The sequence below is a fragment of the Phyllobates terribilis genome, unplaced genomic scaffold (assembly GCF_046119375.1).
Source record: "Phyllobates terribilis strain yellow unplaced genomic scaffold, ASM4611937v1 Scaffold_6__1_contigs__length_29720123, whole genome shotgun sequence".
In the NCBI taxonomy this organism is placed as follows: Eukaryota; Metazoa; Chordata; class Amphibia; order Anura; family Dendrobatidae; genus Phyllobates; species Phyllobates terribilis.
Window position 1 is genome coordinate 29,009,197 of NW_027362766.1, and position 19,821 is coordinate 29,029,017.

Here is a 19,821-nt window from a genome sequence, read left to right on the forward strand (position 1 = left end):
GGCATCAATCGGATCGTCTGGGGTAGAGCATTCCAGAGAACTGGTGCAGCACGAGAGAAGTCTTGGAGACGGAGGTGCGAGGTTCGGATTATGGGGGATGTTAGTCTTAGGTCATTTGTGGAACGGAGGGCACGTGTAGCACGATAGACTGAGATGAGAGAGGAGATATAAGGTGGTGCAGAACTGTGGAGAGCTTTGTGGGTGAGAGCAATGAGTTTATATTGGACCCTGTAGCGAATGGGTACCAAGTGTAATGACTGGCACAAGGTGGAGGCATCGGTGAAGCGGCTGGACAGAAATACGACCCTGGCTGCCACATTCAGGACAGATTGGAGAGGGGAAATTTTGGTAAGAGGGAGACCGATCAGAAGAGAGTTGCAGTAGTCCAGACGAGAGTGAATAAGAGCGACAGTAAGAGTTTTAGCAGTTTCCAAAGTGAGAAAAGATCGGATTCTGGAGATGTTTTTAAGATGCAGGTGACAAGAGCTAGTGAGTGATCGGATATAGGGAGTAAAGGAAAGGTTAGTGTCGAATATGACCCCAAGGCAGCGGGCGTGCTGCTTGGGAGTTATGGTTGACACCTCCAAGGTAATTTCGATGTTAGGTAGAGTTAGGTTAGTAGAGGGGGGAAACACAAGAAGTTCAGTTTTGGAGAGATTCAGTTTAAGATAGAGGGAGGACATGATGCTAGACACAGCAGACAAACAATCCTTGGTATTTTGTATTAGGGTAGGGGTGATGTCAGGGAAAGAAGTGTATAATTGGGTGTCGTCAGCATAGAGATGATACTGGAACCCAAATCTGCTGATTGTTTGTCCAATAGGGGCAGTGTATAGAGAGAAGAGGAGGGGGCCTAGGACTGAGCCCTGCGGAACCCCGATAGTAAGAGGATGAGGAAGGGAAGAGGAGCCAGCAAAACATACAGTGAAGGAGCAGTCAGAGAGGTAGGAGGAGAACCAGGAGAGAACGGTTTCCTTGAGGCCTATAGAGCGGAGCATAGTGAGGAGGAGCTGGTGATCCACAGTGTCAAATGCTGCAGAGAGATCCAGGAGAATCAGCAGGGAGCAGTGACCTTTGGATTTGGCTGTTAGTAGATCACTAGAGACTTTAGTGAGGGCAGTTTCAGTGGAGTGTAAGGAGCGGAAACCAGATTGTAGAGGGTCGAGATGAGCGTTATCTGAGAGACAGCGGATTAGACGGGAGTGGACCAAGCGTTCCAGGAGTTTAGAGATGAAAGGAAGATTAGAGACAGGTCTGTAGTTAGCAGTGCAGTTCTGGTCCAGGGATGGCTTTTTAAGTAAAGGGGTTATGAAGGCATGTTTAAATGAGGAGGGAAAGGTACCTGAAGAAAGAGAGAGGTTAAATATTTTAGTCAGGTGAGTGGTGACCACCGGTGAGAGGGACTGCAGGAGATGTGAAGGAATGGGGTGACTGTTGCAGGTTGTAGGCCGAGAAGAAGCAAGGAGCTGGGTAACTTCTTCTTCTGTGACAGGCTCAAAGATGGCTAGTGAGCTTGAAGTGCAGCAGGGAAGGGGATCCAGGCACTGAGGAGATTGGGCTGAGATGTCCTGATGGATGTGGTTGATTTTTTCTAGGAAATAAGTGGCCAGATCCTCCCCACTGAGGCTGGTGGTGGGGGCCTGTGCATTAGGTTTCAGGAGGGAGTTTAAGGTTTCGAAAAGTCATTTTGGATTGTTGGACATTGAAGTGATGAGTGTGGTGAAGTAGGATTGTTTGGCCAGATGAAGGGCAGAGTTATAGGTTTTGAGTATGAATTTATAGTGGATGAAGTCCTCTGCTAGAAGAGATTTTCTCCACTGACGCTCAGCACACCTTGAGCAACGTTGAAGAAAACGTGTTTGCATCTTGTGCCAGGGATGCCATTGTCTGTGTCGGATCTTTCTGCGAGTAGAAGGAGCTGCTTCATCTAGGGCACTCTTCAGTGTATTATTGTAGTGTGACAATGCTAAGTCTGGACAGGAGAAGGAGGAGATGGGGGCTAAAATGTGTGGAGTTTGTCCATAAGCTGCTGGGTATTAATTGTATGTGTATTCCTGTAAGTGTGGTAAGTGGGGGTGTCCCGGGTGAGGAGACAATTTCTAACAGAGAAGGAAAGAAGGTTGTGGTCCGAGAGTGGGAGAGGGGAGTTGGTAAAATCATCCAGCAAGCAGAGACTGGAAAAAAACAGGTCCAGAGAATTCCTGTCTTCATGGGTAGGAGAATTAGTAAACTGTGAGGGACGGAATGAAGAGGTTAGAGAAAGTAGATGAGAGGCAGATTGGGAGAGGGTAACATCGATGGGGATGTTAAAGTCGCCCATGATGAGGGTGGGGATGTCACAGGATAGAAAGTGAGGAAGCCAGGTGGCAAAGTGATCCAAGAACTGGCGGGGGGAGCCTGGAGGGCGATACACGACTGGCACTCGCAGGGAGAAGGGTTTAAACAGTCTGATGGTGTGAACTTCAAAGGAAGGAAACATAAGTGAGGAAACCGGGGGGATGACCTGGAAAGCACATTGTGAGGAAAGGAGCAGACCAACACCTCCACCCTGTCTGTTGCCAGGTCTAGCGGTATGTGATAATTTCAGCCCGCCAAACGAGAGAGCAGCAGCAGCGGTGTTGTCTGGCTGCTGAATCCAGGTTTCAGTGATAGCCAGAAGGTTAAGGGAATTAGAGAGGAAAAAATCATGGATGTAAGTTAGTTTGTTACACACAGACCGTGCGTTCCAGAGAGCGCAATGGAAATAGATAGGAGAGGGCATGCACTGAACGTTAATTAGATTAGCCGGGTTTCTATATGCAGCTGAACGAGAGTAAGGTATGCTAGTGGAGGGGGGCCCAGGGTTTGGGGAGATGTCGCCTGCAACTAGTAAAAGGAGAAAGAAGAGAAAGAGCATTTGGTCTAATGATTTGTATGGACGTTTTTAGTGCTGTATGGAGGTAGAGGATGGTTTGCAGTGGGTGAGGAATGTCAGTAGAGCCTCAGAGTTATACATGGGAGAGGGGAGAAGGGAGGGGCTGATATAGAGTGAGTGCACAGAATGTGTTAAAGGGCGGGTGAGTTGTGAGAAAGCAGACGTGAAAACAAATAAAAAGCAGATTGATAAGACTAATGCAGTATGAGTGACTGAGAAGCATGTTTGTATGAATATCTTATGCATCTTACCTGTCTCCTGCCCTGTCCAACTGCCATGTTTAACTGCACTTGTAATTATTGCACTTAAAATCTATTGCACGCGTGACCCAGCACGCGTGCTATTCCCAGCCAGATCTGAATATATATGAAATGAAATGTCTGCTAGAGCCCAGCACCAGTTGGTCAAACTGAGTAATTAGTCAATTAGCACAGGGCTAGAGCAGGCAATGCTCTGTAAGATAAACACAGAGGCCATAAACCAGTGAAAGAGAAGGCCTTGAACATTTTAAAATAGAAACAAGACAAAAAAAACAAAAAATACAGGACCAAGGAATTAAATATTATGGAAAAATGTTGCTTGAGAATATGACTCTGTTCACACTTATCAGACAGCACACAAACGGATGGATGGATTACAAGAGGAAAAACACCTCAAGGGCACTGCTGAAAATGCAGATATGATGTGTCATAGGGAGTGCAATGCAGTGGTACGTCTAAACCACAACTTACTAGCTTTTCTGTCTTACTGCACATGAAAGGCAAATAAAGCATAATTTGTGATGGACAGTTTGGAAGCAGGAGGAAAGGAAAGTCAATCTAAGCAAAGCTAGCTGCGGGAGGCTAATTTTGGCCACTGTGCCACCTGATTGTTATCGGCTCTCCTGGCAAGGTGGACTCTGTAAGCCACAGGACAGAGTGAGCAGCAACAACTGGTGGCGATAGTGCAGCGATGTAAGCCTGGATGTCTTGTGGATCAGTATGTAGTCCGTGTACCGTGGTGGTCTCTCCCATAATACAGCAGGCCGAGGATAAAGAACATGACCAGACAGTTTGACAAGGAAATACTTTTTACTAACAAGGAACCTGAGTTCTCCCGACAAAACAGGAAAGAAACACTGTTAAATTTCACACACACCTAACCCGGATCGACTAGGACCCCTGCACTGCACAACCGATAGGCCCAGGATATTCTATTAGATGTACTATAATTTGCCTACCTGTGGTTCCACCTAATGCGTAAGTAGTAAGAGTAAGTATGTAATTTGATGGGTGCAAGAGCACAGAGATTCATAAGCTTCGCAAATTTTCTAAGATTGCAATTCTGTTGGGCTATCTGTACACAAGTTCCCCCTAATGAGGTGAGCATTTAGTTTTACTTATACAGTTCTACTAGCAAACAATGTCTTTAACTGAGAATCTATGTTTGGCGTCAAACTCTCCTTAAGTCAGTGCATTCTCCCACCGGGATACCTGTAATGGGGCCTAAGCTCAGGACTTACCGGCTGAAACCTGGTTATAGAAGAGGGCAGATAATAGTACGTTCGCCAGTTAGCTGGGAGGCCGAGGAATGGATCCTGGTCTTGTCAGCTAGATCATAGTTTTCGGGTCCGATTGGCTAGATGGTAGCCCTCCACATCACAGCAGATGCCTTGGTGGGAATCCAACTTCTGCATACAACTGTATTCATTGCCCCAAAGTAATTCTTCCTCTCTGACAGGTACACTTTTTGCCAGTACTGTGATCAGTTTCTAGCACACAGCACACTCTGAGCTTCAGGATGACAGTCGATTGTCTGCTTCCAGTCTGCTCTCTCCTCTTTTCTCAACAACATGAAGTATTCCACAGAGTCATTTTAAGAGGCAACAGTGACTTATAGTGACCGGAGTCCGATACTGCAAGTCTATTCATTGCCATCTCACAAGTGAGGACCAGGACAGCAGGGTATGCAGGATGGCAAATTAATAAATGGAGCAGACCCTGGTGTGATAATTGTCCTCCATTAAAAATGGGCAAGGTGCGGGGCAAGGGACGTAGGATGTGAAAGTGATGGTGCATGCAGAGGCCGAGGATGTGGCCGTGGCAATCTGAAATTGTACCACATCAAACACCCATACCCTGTCGCTGAACCTTTCTGTCCCAAATAATAGGGGACCACAGAATACCACTATTGAACACATAGCAGTGTCAAAAGGTTATTGGTTGGATAGCAAATAATGCTTCCAGTCACTTAGCCACCACCACCCTGTCTTCCACATGGTCAAGTCTCACTTGCCGTGAGTCTGGACCGCATATTCCTCACCCTAATCCTCCTTCCTCCCACCATGCCGAGTGCCAGGAGACAACTGATCACACACTTGGACACTCAGAAGAACTGTTCACTTTTCCATTTGTAGATTCGGGCCTCTCGCCCGGCCAGCTTCAAGCGAGTCAAGAGGAGAACGAGTGTAGCGAACCCCATATATTGGAGCAGCCACAGTCACACAAAGGCAACGGTGGGAAAGTGCAATTACTGTCGCAAGAGGTGGATGATGATGATGTTGAGATGAGAAAGTCAGGAGGAGGACCAGAGTGCGGAAGTGGAAGGCGAGGTGGTGGATGATATAGTAACTGACCCAACCTGGCAGGGGGACATACAGAGCAAGGACAACAGCACACAGGGGATGGAGGCGTAGCACCACAACAGTCAGGAAGAAGTAGTGTGGTGGCCACAGACACAAGGTGGGAAAGCATTCCTCGTAACGCCAACACAACGGAAGTTGCCAGTACAACTGTTAGATCTTCCCCAGTCTGAATATTTTTTAAAGACTCTGCATATAACCCCAAAAATGCCATTTGCACCACCTAGCAGGCCAGCATCAGCAGGGGTAGCAAAACTAGTAGCCTGACCACCATCAGCATGATCAGGCACATGGCAGCAAAGCACTAGACTAAGTGGGCCGAACCTCAAGAAACAGTGTCTGCGGGTGACATCACTGCTTAATCTGCTGTTGTGCGTGCACACCAATTCCCTGTCCATGGCACATGCCAAAATGCCTCCCACCCTGTCGTTGCACACTCTCAACTAGCACCATCAGCAAGCAAGTCCACATCCTTATCCCAGCACAGCGTTCAGTTGTCCCTACCTCAGTCCTTGGAACACAAGTGCAAATATGCAGCCAACGTCCCACAGGCCACACTACTAAATTCATATATTTCGCGACTACTTGTGCTTGAAATTTTGCCTTTAAGGCTCGTGGAGACGGAAGCTTTCCACAACCTGATGGTGCGGTCGTCCCTCGGTACTCAGTCCCCAATCGCCACTATTTCGCCCGGTGTGCCGTCCCTGTATTACACCTTGTGGTTCAGCGGTTTCTCAAAACCTACCCGGATTGGTAGGATCTGCTTGTCAAAGTATGTCGTCTGCTTGCCCATTTTAGAAAGTCAGCTACAGCTTCCGCCACTGTTGCCGTGCTTCAGCAGCGTTTGCAGCTTCCAGCTGACTGAATGATCTGCGATGTCCCCACGCATTGGAACTCTACACTGTAGATGTTGGGAAGGATTTGCGAGCAGAAGAGGGCAGTTGTTGACTACCAGCATCAATAAGGCCGTCGGTAATCAGGTCAGACTCCACACATAAGACCTCAGGAGTGGACGTGGTTGTTAAACATATGTACCATCCTCCAAAACTTTGAGGACTCCACCAAGATGCTGTCAAAATTTAGGAAAAAAAAACACTGAAAAATTAAAAACACATAGAGCTGCGCCATAGTAACGAGTACGACATGTTCCCATTAGAAAGGAGAGGATCTGCTATACAATTATAATGCAAGCAGTGAGTCCAACGTCTGTCAAAATTTAGGAAAAAACCTACTAACAATTTAAAGACACATAGAGCTGGGCCACAGTAGCGACATGTTCCCATTAGAAAGGAGTGGGTATGCTATACAGTTATAGGTTATGCAGTGAGTCCAATGGCTGCCAAAATTTAGGAAAAACCATACTAACAATTTAAAGATACATAGAGCTGGGCCACAGCAACAAGTATGACATGTTCCCAATAGAAAGGAGAGGGTCTGCTATACAATTATAGGGTATGCAGTGAGTCCAACGGCTGCCAAAATTTAGGAAAAACCCTACTAGCATTATAAAGACACATAGAGCTGGGCCAAAGTAATGACTATTGATGAGCGAGCATACTCGCAAGTAATCATTACTCGCCAGAGCATCTCAGTACTCGAGATGCTCGGCGCTCGCCGAGTACTTGCGAGATGCTCGGGTGGATGCTTAGGTCCCGTTCCTGCATGTTTGGGGCTCTTTAGAGCTTCAATCAACATACAGGGATTGCCTGCCACTCACTGTAATGCTACAGCCATGTTGGTTAAGGAGGATCTGGGAAAGGATTATGCAGTCCAGACTCATGGCTACTGAGACTTGACCTTGTGGGAGGTGGTGGTGGTGGCTAAGTGACTGGAAGCATTATCTGCTATCCAACCAATAAACTTTTCACACTGCTCTGTGTACAATAGTGGTGTTCCCTATTAATTGGGACAGGAAGGTTGAGCGAGAAGATGTGGGTGTTTGTTGTGGCACAATTTTAGCTTGCCCACGGCTTTGTCTCTGCATGCACCATCACATTCAGTTCTCTATCTATGTCCCTTGCCATGTGTCTTGCCCATTTTAAATGGAGGACAATATTTTGCACGCTCACTACAAATGACTGAATTTGGAGCAAACTTGCATGTGATCCGTGTGACTGACAAACCACAGTTTTATATACCTGGCCTGTAGGTAACTCTTTGGAACAGTAAACTGGTGTCAAAAACTTTGCTGACACACTGAAAAAAATTGGAATTGAGGCCAGAAATGGCAGTATTTTCAACACAATGATATGTGATCTGTGTGACGGACAAACCACAGTTTTAAATAGCTGGATTTTTAGCGCTGTAATATGGGAAGGAACTGGCTGTATTCTGCTGTGCCATCAAGCAAATGGCGCACAAAAACGGTGTTCTCATGTTCTCTAGATTGCCTTTTAAGCAAATAATGAGGATTAAGATCCAAAAAAAATATTCCTGGCCCCTGAGACCTGAGCCTTTGTCTAGAAATATCTAACAGCAGCAGAAGGCAGAACTGGAATGAAGCCTCTTGTGCTATATGCACTGCAGTCTGCTATATACAATGCCTGCCTGATATCTCTGCAGATGGATTAGTCCTCAGAAGGACTGTTTGTTGAGATGGATGTGTGTAATGTACTTATTTTCTCCCTACGCTAACTAATACACAACCAAATCTCTCCCTAGCTCAGCAGCACCTCTCCTTACACTGCCTGTTTACAGGGTAGACTGATGAGCATGGCGGTGCCAGGTCTAATATAGACCTGATGACGCTGTGCGGCCAGCCAATCACTGTAATGCCACAACCCATATGGCTACGGCATTACATTGAGTTGCAGGCAATCCTTGCATGTTCATTGGCACTCTAAAGAGCGCCAAACATGCAGGTAGGAGACCCGAGCTCCCGCCGAGCAACCCAGTGAGATGGTCGGGCGAGCACGGAGCAGTAGCGAACATGCTCGCCGATCACTAGTTATCACCGATCCATGGGATCCACAGCATCCGATCGGCGATCACTTATTGATCGTTTGGGTCCAAACATTGGAAAACGCACGTATCAGAAAAATGGGGAAGTTTTATCCCTGACAGGACACTTATCCCCATTTTAAAATGCAGCAGCAGATGGGACGCCTGACCGCAGCTCCATTCATTCTCTTTGGGGCTTTCAGAAGAAAAACAAGAACAGTCACTGAGGGAATGAATGGATCAGTGGTCAAGTCGCATACGAGCTCCAGTCTTATGGGGATAAAAGCTTCACATTGTACCAATCATGCAGGTCCGAGCAGTCAGACCCCCACTATTCAATAATTTATCACTTATCCTGTGGAGAGGTGATTACTTGTTTTCCCCGGAGAACCCCTGTAAGTGTATCTTGTTCCATGTATTTAATCACTAATGGAAATAAAGAATCTTCTCCTTATTAATATCACAAAGAACAAATGACCAACATATACAACACAATCCACTATACCAACACCAATAGTACCACATACAAGGGAGAAATATTACCACACCATGACTAGACCACATATTACCACTAGAGATGAGCAGTGTTCGACTAGAACTGTTCGCCAATCTCAAATTCGAGTTGTTTTGGGCGGTGTTCGAGTCGTTCGATGAACGCGAACGATTTGCAAAAAATTCGGCTGATCGAGGTTATGTTCGATAACTGTTCATGCACCAAAAGCGTGTCCGGTGCTATTAAGACCACCAATCATGCAGGAATTGCCTGCCACTCACTGTAATGCCACAGCCATGGTGGTTGTGGCATTACAGTGGTTGCCCAAATCGATGGGAACAGTGCTCACAGTGAAACATGAAAAGCCCGCAATTCAGCAGAAAGAATAGAGCATCACACATAGATTAGATAGATAGAAACATGTCAGTCACATATATAAGAAGTACAGTGACAATGTTGGTTACTGTACTTGTCATTTAGTGTTAAAGGATTTATTAAAAAAATATTAGTGTTTTCATGCACAGTCTCTTTAAAAAAGCCGGCCGGCAATTTAGCATCGGTACCCGACAATTTATAACAGAAAGAATAGAGCATCACACATAGATTAGATCGATAGAAACATGTCAGTCACATATATAAGAAGTACAGTGATAATGTTGATTACTGTACTTGTCATCTAGTGTTAAAATAAAGGATTTATTAAAAAAAAAATTGGCGTGGGGTTCCCCGTAATTTTAGTCTCTAGCGGAGGTTAAGCAGACGGCTGGGGCAGATGTTTGAAGCCTGGGAAGGGGGTAATACCCACGGAGCTTCACAGGCTACTAATATCAGCCACCTGCTGAATACCTAGCCTTTACTAGCTATTAAAATGGGAACCCCCAAAAAAATGACGTGGGGTCCCCCCCCTATTTTAATAGCTAGCAAAGGCTAGGCAGACAGCTGGACGCTGATATTAATAGCCCAGGAAGGGTGCCATGAATATTGGCCCCCTCCCAGGCTAGAAACACCAGCCGTCAGCTGCCCCAGAAATGGCGCATCCATAGGATGCGCCAATCTGACACTTAGCCTTTTTGTCTAAATTGTCGGGGAACCAGTGTACGCCGCTGCTGAATTGCCGGCCATCTTTTTTAAAGAGAGTGTCTTCTGAGCAGTTTGTCAGCTTTTGGACACCTTTGAAGGTGTTTTCTATGTGTTTCTGTGTGTTTTTGTTTGCCTGACATTGGCTTTAATGGTGTTTGACGGTGTTCGACGAACAGTTCCACGAACATCCCGGTGTTCGACGAACCGAACCGAACCCGAACACTACGGGGGTGGCTCAACACTAATTACCACCACATAGTGACCGAATAATACCACATACAAGAGAAAAATACCACCATACCATGACCACACCAGATATTAACAACATATAGCATTCAAATAATTCCCTATCATTTTTCTCCCCCACCTCCATCATTGCTTTCCCCCATCCCCATCATTGCTCTCCCACCTCCTCCATCATTGCTCCCTCCCATCCCCATCATTGCTCTCCCCCACCTTCTCCAACATTGTCATATCTCCCACACATTCTCCATCATTGTCATATCTCCCTCATCTCCTCCATCATTTTCATATTTCCTCCTTCATTGCCATATCTCCCCCACCTCATCTATCATCATTGCCATATCTCCCCCACCTCCTCCATCATCATTGCCATATCTCCCCCACCTCCTCCATCATCATTGCCATATCCCCCCACCACCTCCTCCACCATCATTGCCATATCTCCCCCACCTCCTCCATCATCATTGCCATATCTCCCCCACCTCATCCATCATCATTGCCATATTTCCCCCCACCTGCTCCATCATCATTGCCATATCTCCCCCACCTCCACCATCATCATTGCCATATCCCCCCGACCACCTCCTCCATCATCATTGCCATATCTCCTCCTACCTCCTTCGTCACCATTGCCTTATCTCGCCTCACCTGCTCCATTATCATTGCCATATCTCCCCCACCTCCTCCATCATCATTGCCATATCCCCCTGACCACCTCCTCCATCACCATGCCATGTATATCTCCTCCCACCTCCTCTATCATCATGCCATGCATATCTCCCCCCACCTCCCCCATCACCATGCCATGCATATCTCCCCCCACCTTCTCCATCACCATGCCATATCTCCCCCCACCTCCCCCATTGCCATGCAATATCTCCCCCACCTCCTCCATCACCCTTGCTCTCCCTCATCTCCCCCCACCTCCTCCATCACCATTGCTCTCCCTCACCTCCCCCACCTCCTCCATCACCATTGCTCTCACTCATCTCCCTTCACCATCATCATTGCACTCCCCCTTCTCCCCCACCTCCTCCAACACCATTGCTCTCCGTCTTCACCCCCACCTCCTCCAGCACCATTGCTCTCCCCTTCACCCCAACCTTCTCCAGCAACATTGCTCTCCCTCTTCACCCCCACCTCCTCCATCACCATTGCTCTCCATCATCTCCCACACCTCCTCCATCACCATTGCTCTTCCGCATCTAGCTCCCATCATCACCATTGTTCTCCCTCATCTCCCTCCACATTCATCATTGCTCTCCCTCATCTCCCCCACCTCCTCCATCATCATTGCTGTCCCCATTTCCCCCCATCTCCAGTCCAGTGTATTAGTTAAAAAAAACCACACATTTGCCTCTCAGCACATTCCCCCGCGGTATCATCCTCTGCTTCCTGCCCAGCATCTTTCTTCCTGATACAGGCAAGCACTGCATGATAACATCATCAAGCAGCAAGAGCCTGTGTGAGGAAGGAAGCCCTGGGCAGGAAGCAGAGGTGAGGACAGATGCCGGCAGCTCCGTTGCCATTTTCCTCCTGTCGGCAGTGAAGTTGGAGGAATCACTGCCTGCCCTTAGCACAGGATGAGGGCATTCTGGCCATAGGCCCCCTGAAGCCTGGGGGTCCGAGAAGCAGGCCAGATTGCCCTCATAAGCCGCACTGGAAGGGCCCTCCTGACAATCCTTACTTGCGGACATGTTAACCAGGGGTGCCATACGTCCTGCTCAGGGGCCCGCTGAGGACCCGGGCCCCAGTCTGACCCTGGTTATAGGGTATGCAGAGAGTCTGCCAAAATTTAGGAAAAACCCTACTAAAATTTAAAGAAACAGAGCTGGGCCACAGGGTCTGCTATACAGTTATAGGATATGCAGTAAGTCCAATAGCTGCCAAAATTTAGGAAAAAAACAGTGAATATTTAAAACCGCATGAACTGTGCCACAGTAACAAGTATGACATTTTCCCATTAGAAAGGAGAGGGTCTGCTGTACAGTTATAGCGTATGCAGTGAGTCCAACTGCTGCCAAAATTTAGGAAAAACTCTACTAACATTTAAAAGACACAGAGCTGGGCAACAGTAACCAGTATGACATGTTACCATTAGAAAGGAGATGATCTGCTATACAGTTATAGGGTATGCAGTGAGTCCAACGGCTGACCAAATTTAGTAAAAACCCTACTAAAATTTAAAAGACACATAGAGCGGTGCCACTGTAATGAATACGACACATTCCCATTAGAAAAGAGAGGGTCTGCTAATCAAGTAATAGGGTATGCAGTGAGTCCAACTGCTGCCAAAATTTAAGGAAAAAGCCCCACTAACAATTTAACCTCTTTACCCCCAAGGGTGGTTTGCACTATTGTTGAGTGAGCATGCTCGACACTGCTAGCTACTCACCCAAACATCAAGCTACTCAGGATGTTCGGCGAGCACTGAGGATTTCCGGGTTACTCGGGCGGGAGCTCAAGTCTCTGCCCTGCACGTTTGGCGCTCTTTACAGAGCCAATGAACATGCAGGGATTGCCAGCCAGTCACTGTAATGCCACAGCCATGTTGTTAGTGGGCATTACAGTGATTGGCTGGCCGCACAGCGTCACCTTGACTATTTAAAACAAGGCACCGCCATCTTGGACACAGTCGCTCCGGATCAGCCAGTGTAGGGTCAGTGCTGTTGACTTAGGGAGAGATATATAGTGCGAAATAGGTAGTGTAGGGTCTCTAAAGCCTGCCAAATCAAACAAAAAGTGCTTCTCAGGACTAATATCCATCCCAGATATCAGGCAGGCAGGCAGGCATTATAGGAGACGCAGTGGTTATACCAGAAAACGCTGCATTACAGTCCTGTGTGCTCCTGTTGGTCAAATTGCTAGACTTATCACCACGGTCTCAGGGGCCAGGAAATTTTTTTTTTTTTCATCTAAATCCTTTTTTTTTTTTTTCCTCAGTCAGACTGTACAAATACTAATCTTATTAACCTTTTGGTATCCCCCCCCCCCCCCAAAAAAAATAAAAAAAAAATTTGTGTGTCTGTAACTGTTCAGACACCAATATATCTGTTTAAAAGAGTCTGGTGTAGGCCAGAAAAATAGAACTGAGGTTTTGCAGTTCCACGGGTCAAATCTCTTTATTATCCTGTTTTTGGCGTTTTTTGCCGAAAAAAAAAAACTGTAACAGTGCCTCCTGACTGGTCAGACACCAATATATCTGTTTAAAAGAGTCTGGTGTACGCCACATAACTATAACTGTGGTTTTGCAGTTCCACGGGTCAAATCTCTGTATTATCCTGTTTTTGGCGTTTTTTGGCGTAAAAAAATGTAAAAGTGCCTCCCTGACTGGTCAGACACCAATATATCTGTTTAAAAGAGTCTGGTGTACGCCACATAACTATAACTGTGGTTTTGCAGTTCCATGGGTCAAATCTCTGTATTATCCTGTTTTTGGCATTTTTTGCCGTAAAAAAAAACTGTAAGAGTGCCTCCCTGACTGGTCAGACACCAATATATCTGTTTAAAAGAGTCTGGTGTAGGCCATAAAAATAGAACTGTGGTTTTGCAGTTCCACAGGTCAAATCTCTGTATTATCCTGCTTTTGGCATTTTTTTCCATAAAAAAACAGTAATAGTCTCTCCCTGACCGGTCAGACACCAATATATCTGTTTAAAAGAATCTGGTGTAGGCCAGAAAAATATAACTGTGCTTTTGCAGTTCCACGGGTCAAATCTCTGTATTATCCTGTTTTGGGCATTTTTTTGCCATAAAAAAACTGTAATAGTGTCTTCCTGACTGGTCAGACACCAATATATCTGTTTAAAAGAGTCTGGTGTACGCCACATAACTATAACTGTTGTTTTGCAGTTCCACTGGTCAAATCTCTGTATTATCCTGCTTTTGGCATTTGTTGCCATAAAAAAAACAGTAATAGTGTCTCTCTGACTGGTCAGACACCAATATATCTGTTTAAAATTGTCTGGTGTAGGCCAGAAAAATATAACTGTAGTTTTGCAGTTCCATGGGTCAAATCTCTGTATTATCCTGTTTTTGGCATTTTTTGCCATAAAAAAAACAGTAATAGTGTCTCCCTGACTGATCAGACACCAATATATCTTTTTAAAAGAGTGTGGTCTAGGCCAGAAAAATAGAACTGTGGCTTTGCAGTTCCACGGATCAAATCTCTGTGTTATCCTGTTTTTGGCATTTTTTGCCGTAAAAAAAACTCTAATACTGTCTCCCTGACTGGTCAAACACCAATATATCTGTTTAAAAGAGTCTGGTGTATGCCACATAACTATAACAGTAGTTTTGCAGTTCCACGGGTCAAATCTCTATATTATCCTGCTTTTGGCATTTTTTGCCGTAAAAAAAACAGTAATAGTGTTTCTCTGACTGGACAGATCCATATATATCTGTTTAAAAGAGTCTGGTGTAGGTCAGAAAAATATAACTGTGGTTTTGCTGTTCTATGGGTCAAATCTCTGTGTTATCCTGTTTTTGGCATTTTTTGCCGTAAAAACAAAACTGTCATAGTGTCTCTCTGACTGGTCAGACACCAATATATCTGTTTAAAAGAGTCTGGTGTACGCCACATATCTATAAATGTGGTTTTGCAGTTCCACAGGTCAAATCTCTATATTATCCTGCTTTTGGCATTTTTTGCCGTAAAAAAAAACAGTAATAGTGTTTCCCTGACTGGTCAGACACCAATATATCTGTTTAAAAGAGTCTGGTGTAGGTCAGAAAAATATAACTGTGGTTTTGCTGTTCCACGGGTCAAATCTCTGTATTATCCTGCTTTTGGTATTTTTTGCCGTAAAAAAAAACTGTAATAGTGTCTCTCTGACTGGTCAGACACCAATATATCTGTTTAAAAGAGTCTGGTGTACGCCACATATCTATAACTGTGGTTTTGCAGTTCCATGGGTCAAATCTCTGTATTATCCTGCTTTTGGCATTTTCTGCCGTAAAAAATACAGTAATAGTGTCTCCCTGATTGTTCAGACACAAATATATCTGTTTGAAATATTCTGGTGTACGCCACATAACTATAACTGTAGTTTTGCAGTTCTATGGTTCAAATCTCTGTATTATCCATTTTTGGGCCTTTTTTACATTAAAAAAAAACAGTTTGAGTGTGTCGCTGACTGTTCAGCCCCAAATATATCTATTTAAAAAAGTCTGGTATACGCCAGTAAATTAGAACTGTGGTTTTGCAGTTCCATGGTTCAAATCTCTGTATTATCCAGCTTTTGGTATTTTTTCCGTAAAGAAAAACAGTAATAGTGTCTCCCTGATTGTTCAGACACAAATATACATGTTTGAAAGATTCTGGTGTACGCCACATAACTATAACTGTGGTTTTGCAGTTCCATGGTTCAAATCTCTGTATTATCCACTTTTGGGCCTTTTTTACATAAAAAAAACAGTTTGAGTGTGTCGCTGACTGTTCAGCCCCAAACATATCTATTTAAAAAAGTCTGGTACACGCCAGTGAATTAGAACTGTGATTTTGCAGTTCCACTGTTCAAATCTCTGTATTATCCAGATTTTGGCCTGCTTTACGTAAAAAAAAACAGTAATAGTGTCTCACTGTCTGTTCAGTCACAAATATATCTGTTTAAAAGATTCTGGTGTAGGCAAGAGAAATAGAACTGTGGTTTTCCTCTTCCATGGTTCTAATCTCCTTTTGATTACCCTTTTTCCATTGATAGTGCGAGTGTAAGCTATTTTACTTAATTTACAATGGGCAAGGCGGTGGCAAGGGACGTGGAACTGGACGTTCTGGTGATGGTGCGTGTAGAGGACGGGGCCGTGACCAAGGTGAAAATGTGCCACAACCAACAGTCACATATTCTCGCTCCCACTTCTTGACTGAATTACTAGGGAAGCACACTACAACACCAGTATTGCGAACTGATCAGTGTGAACAGGTTATTAATTGGATAGCAGATAATACTTCCAGTTACCTAGGCACCACCAACTCCGGTCTGTCTTCCACACGGTCAAGTTTTAGTAGCCGTGAGTCTCGACCGCATTCTTCTCCTCACCCTGATGCTCCTTCCTCTCACCATGCTGAGTGTCGTCAGACAGCAACTGATCCCACAGTTCGACACTCTGAATAGCTGTTCACTGGTCCATTTCCATATTTGGCCACCTTGCCTGCTCCGCTTTAAGTGGTGGAAGAGGAGATCCCTAGTAGCAATGCCCAAATATTTCAACAGCCACGGCCAGAGGAAGTCGACGCTGGCAATTTGTCACAAGAGGTGGACGATGACGAGACACAATTGCCAGGAAGTGAGGAGGAGGATCGTGGTGCGCAACTGGAAGAGGAGGAGGTGGTGGATGATCTAGTAACTGGCCCAACGTGGAAGGAGGACATGCAGAGTGAGGCCAGCAGAACACAGTGTGAGGGAGGCAGAGTACCCCAACAGGTAGGAAGAAGCAGTGTGGTGGCTACACACAGAAGGCGGGCAACAGTTCCCCGTAACAGCAACACGGGGGACATTGCCAGTACAACCGGTAGGTCTTCCACAGTCTGGAATTTTTTAAAAACTGTGTTGATAACCCCAAAAAGGCCATTTGTACAATCTGCCATGCTAACATCAGCAGGCGTGACAAAACTACCAGCCTGACCACCACCAGCATGATCTGGCACATGGCAGCAAAGCACCCGACATTGTGGGGTGAAAAAAGAGGAGAGTAGATTCAGCTCACCTGATTGCTGTAGGCTTTGGAAGGAAGCAAGGGTACGTGTGGCCTCACGTGTTTGCAGGAAAAAAAAAAGGGTTGAAGAAACCAGCTTCCAAAAGTGCAAATATTTATTGAAGCAAATCCACGCAGTTTAAAAATTTCCAAATTACATCGGGGAATCTCACATGGAAAAAACGCAACACGTTTCGAACACAGAGCTGTGTTCTTTGTCAAAGCTGACATGCATATGACACTCTATAGTATTATATCCAATAACAACCAATCAGATCGGTATACTTGGTCACATGAGAGTGAATAAGGTGCATAATTAGTGTGAGCCAATCACATAAAATGGAAGAAACGATAAAACCATTGTAAAGAGAAAGAACAAAAAAAAAAAAAAAAAAAGGGAAGATAAAATTCATTTTAACATAGAATGTTACATGAAATAAATAAAATAAACTGACAGAAACATGAAGTAGAATCAATAATGAAACATGATTTCACGGCGTGCATTGAGTCCGTCTGGGAAACGGGATCCAAGGTTGTAAATCCAGAATGCTTCTCTGGTGAGTAAACGGTGTCTGGAATCTCCTCCTCGATGTGCAGGTTTAACCCTCTCTATACCAATGACCTGTAGAGAACTGCACGATCTCTGGTGAAATTGAATAAAATGCCTAGAGGCATGTGAAATATTACGGTTGGTACTAGAAAGAGAAGATATATCAGTTAAATGTTCTGAAATGTGAACTTTAAGATTTCTTGTTGTGCAACCAACATATATAAGATCACAAATTTTGCATAGAATTATATAAACCACATTCGTGCTGTTACAATTTATGTGTCCTTTGATTTTGAAAGTTTCTGTGTGGTTATAATTAAAAAATTCTTTGGTAGCTGATGTATATTTGCATGTCCGACACCTATTTTGGCCGCACTTATAGAAACCAGAGTGATTTAGCCAAGTATTACTTTTTGAATTATTAGAGGAGAAAAAAGACGGTGAAACGATATTACCAATGGTGACACCTCTCCTTGCTAATACAGAGTAATTGGATTGTAAAATTTTGGATAAAGTTGCATCCTCATACAAAATGGATATGTGTTTGAAAAAAATAGATTTGATTATATTAAACTGAGGGCTATACTGCAATGACAGGACTAGTCTATTAGAATTATTGTGAACAATACGTGGTCCCAAATTTTGGTGCCTCTTGTGTTTGATTATATGTTTGGCTCTGCTCAGGGTCCATTCAGGATACCCCCTTTCTGAAAGTTTGGACCATGTATGTGTAAGTTCTGTAGAGTGTTTTCATCATTGCAGTTCCTTGCAACACGTGTGAATTCACCCACAGGTAATGCTTTGATAGTATGGGGCGGATGACTACTACTTGCATGCAAAATAGTATTTCCACACTGTGGTTTGCAGTAAGTACTAGTCAATATGTGTTGATCTGGGATGCCCCGCAAATACAAATCCAGAAATGAAATAGCAGAAATTTCAACCCTATGCGTAAATGTCAGATTGCAATGATTGACATCTAAATATTGCACAAAGTCGGGTATGGAAGACACACCGCCTGACCAAACGAACAGTAGGTCATCTATGTACCTACCATACCAGACCAGGTGTTTGGTAAAAGGATTATCAGTACTGTAAAGATAACCTTCCTCCCAATAGGCCATAACTAGATTGGCCAATGATGGAGAGTGTTTAGCACCCATTGACACGCCTCTCGATTGTAAATAATATTGGCCATCAAAAGAAAAATAATTACATGTCATAAGAAAATTGACCACTTGTATAATAAATGTACAGAGGTCTTACATATAATCACTATATTTTTTCAGATGATATGAGAGTGCTTCCACTGCAATTTCCCGAGGGATTGAGGTATATAATGCCGTTACGTCACAAGCAATCCATGCAAAATCTTGTCTCCAAACTATATTAGACAGTTGTCCCAATACATCTCCAGTATCTATGAGAAAACCAGCTGTTCGTTGTGATAATGGTTGCAAGAGCGAGTCAACCCACTCACTTAATCGTTCAGTGACTGATCCTATGCCTGAGATGATGGGCCTCATAGGGGGTGGGCTGACTCCCTTATGTACTTTGGGCAATGCATGCATAATAGGGGTGATTGGAAAATCTACCAAAAGGTAATCTCTTTGGTTTTTAGATAATACACCCAACATATAACCGTCACTTACAATTTCATAGGTTTGTTTTTTAATATCTACAATCGGATCACACCTTAATTTACGATATGTGGATGAATCCTCCAATAAAGATGCAACCTGGGATCTATATATGTCAGTGTCCAGCACAATTACTAAGCCCCCCTTATCAGCCATACGTATAACAATATGTGGCATATTTCTCAATTCCTGCAATGCTTGATAGTGTAAAGATGATAAGTTATGGTGGGAACCATGATGTTTGACATCCTGTGCCAGCGATTTGAGCTCTCTTTCCATTGTATCCTGGAAGCGATCCATAGAGTCCACCCTTGTCTATAAGGGATAAAAAGAAGGATTTCTAGTTTTGAACGAAGTAGACATCGAGGTTTGAATAGAAACCGGTTCCAAAGGATTCTGAAGATCCTGCAAATGCAATAAAGACATCTGTTCTTTCAAATTCAAGTCTCTGTATTCATTGACAGTAATTTGAGGGAGTTCAGGTTGCTCGTTATCCTCTGTTGTGAAGTGTTTTTTTATAGTAAGATTCCGTATGAATCTATTCAGATCCAATAAAGTGGAGAAAAGGTTGAAATTACGGTCTGGTACAAAATTCAAGCCAAGTGAAAGAACTTCATCTTGTTTCTGAGTTAAAACTTGTTTTGACAA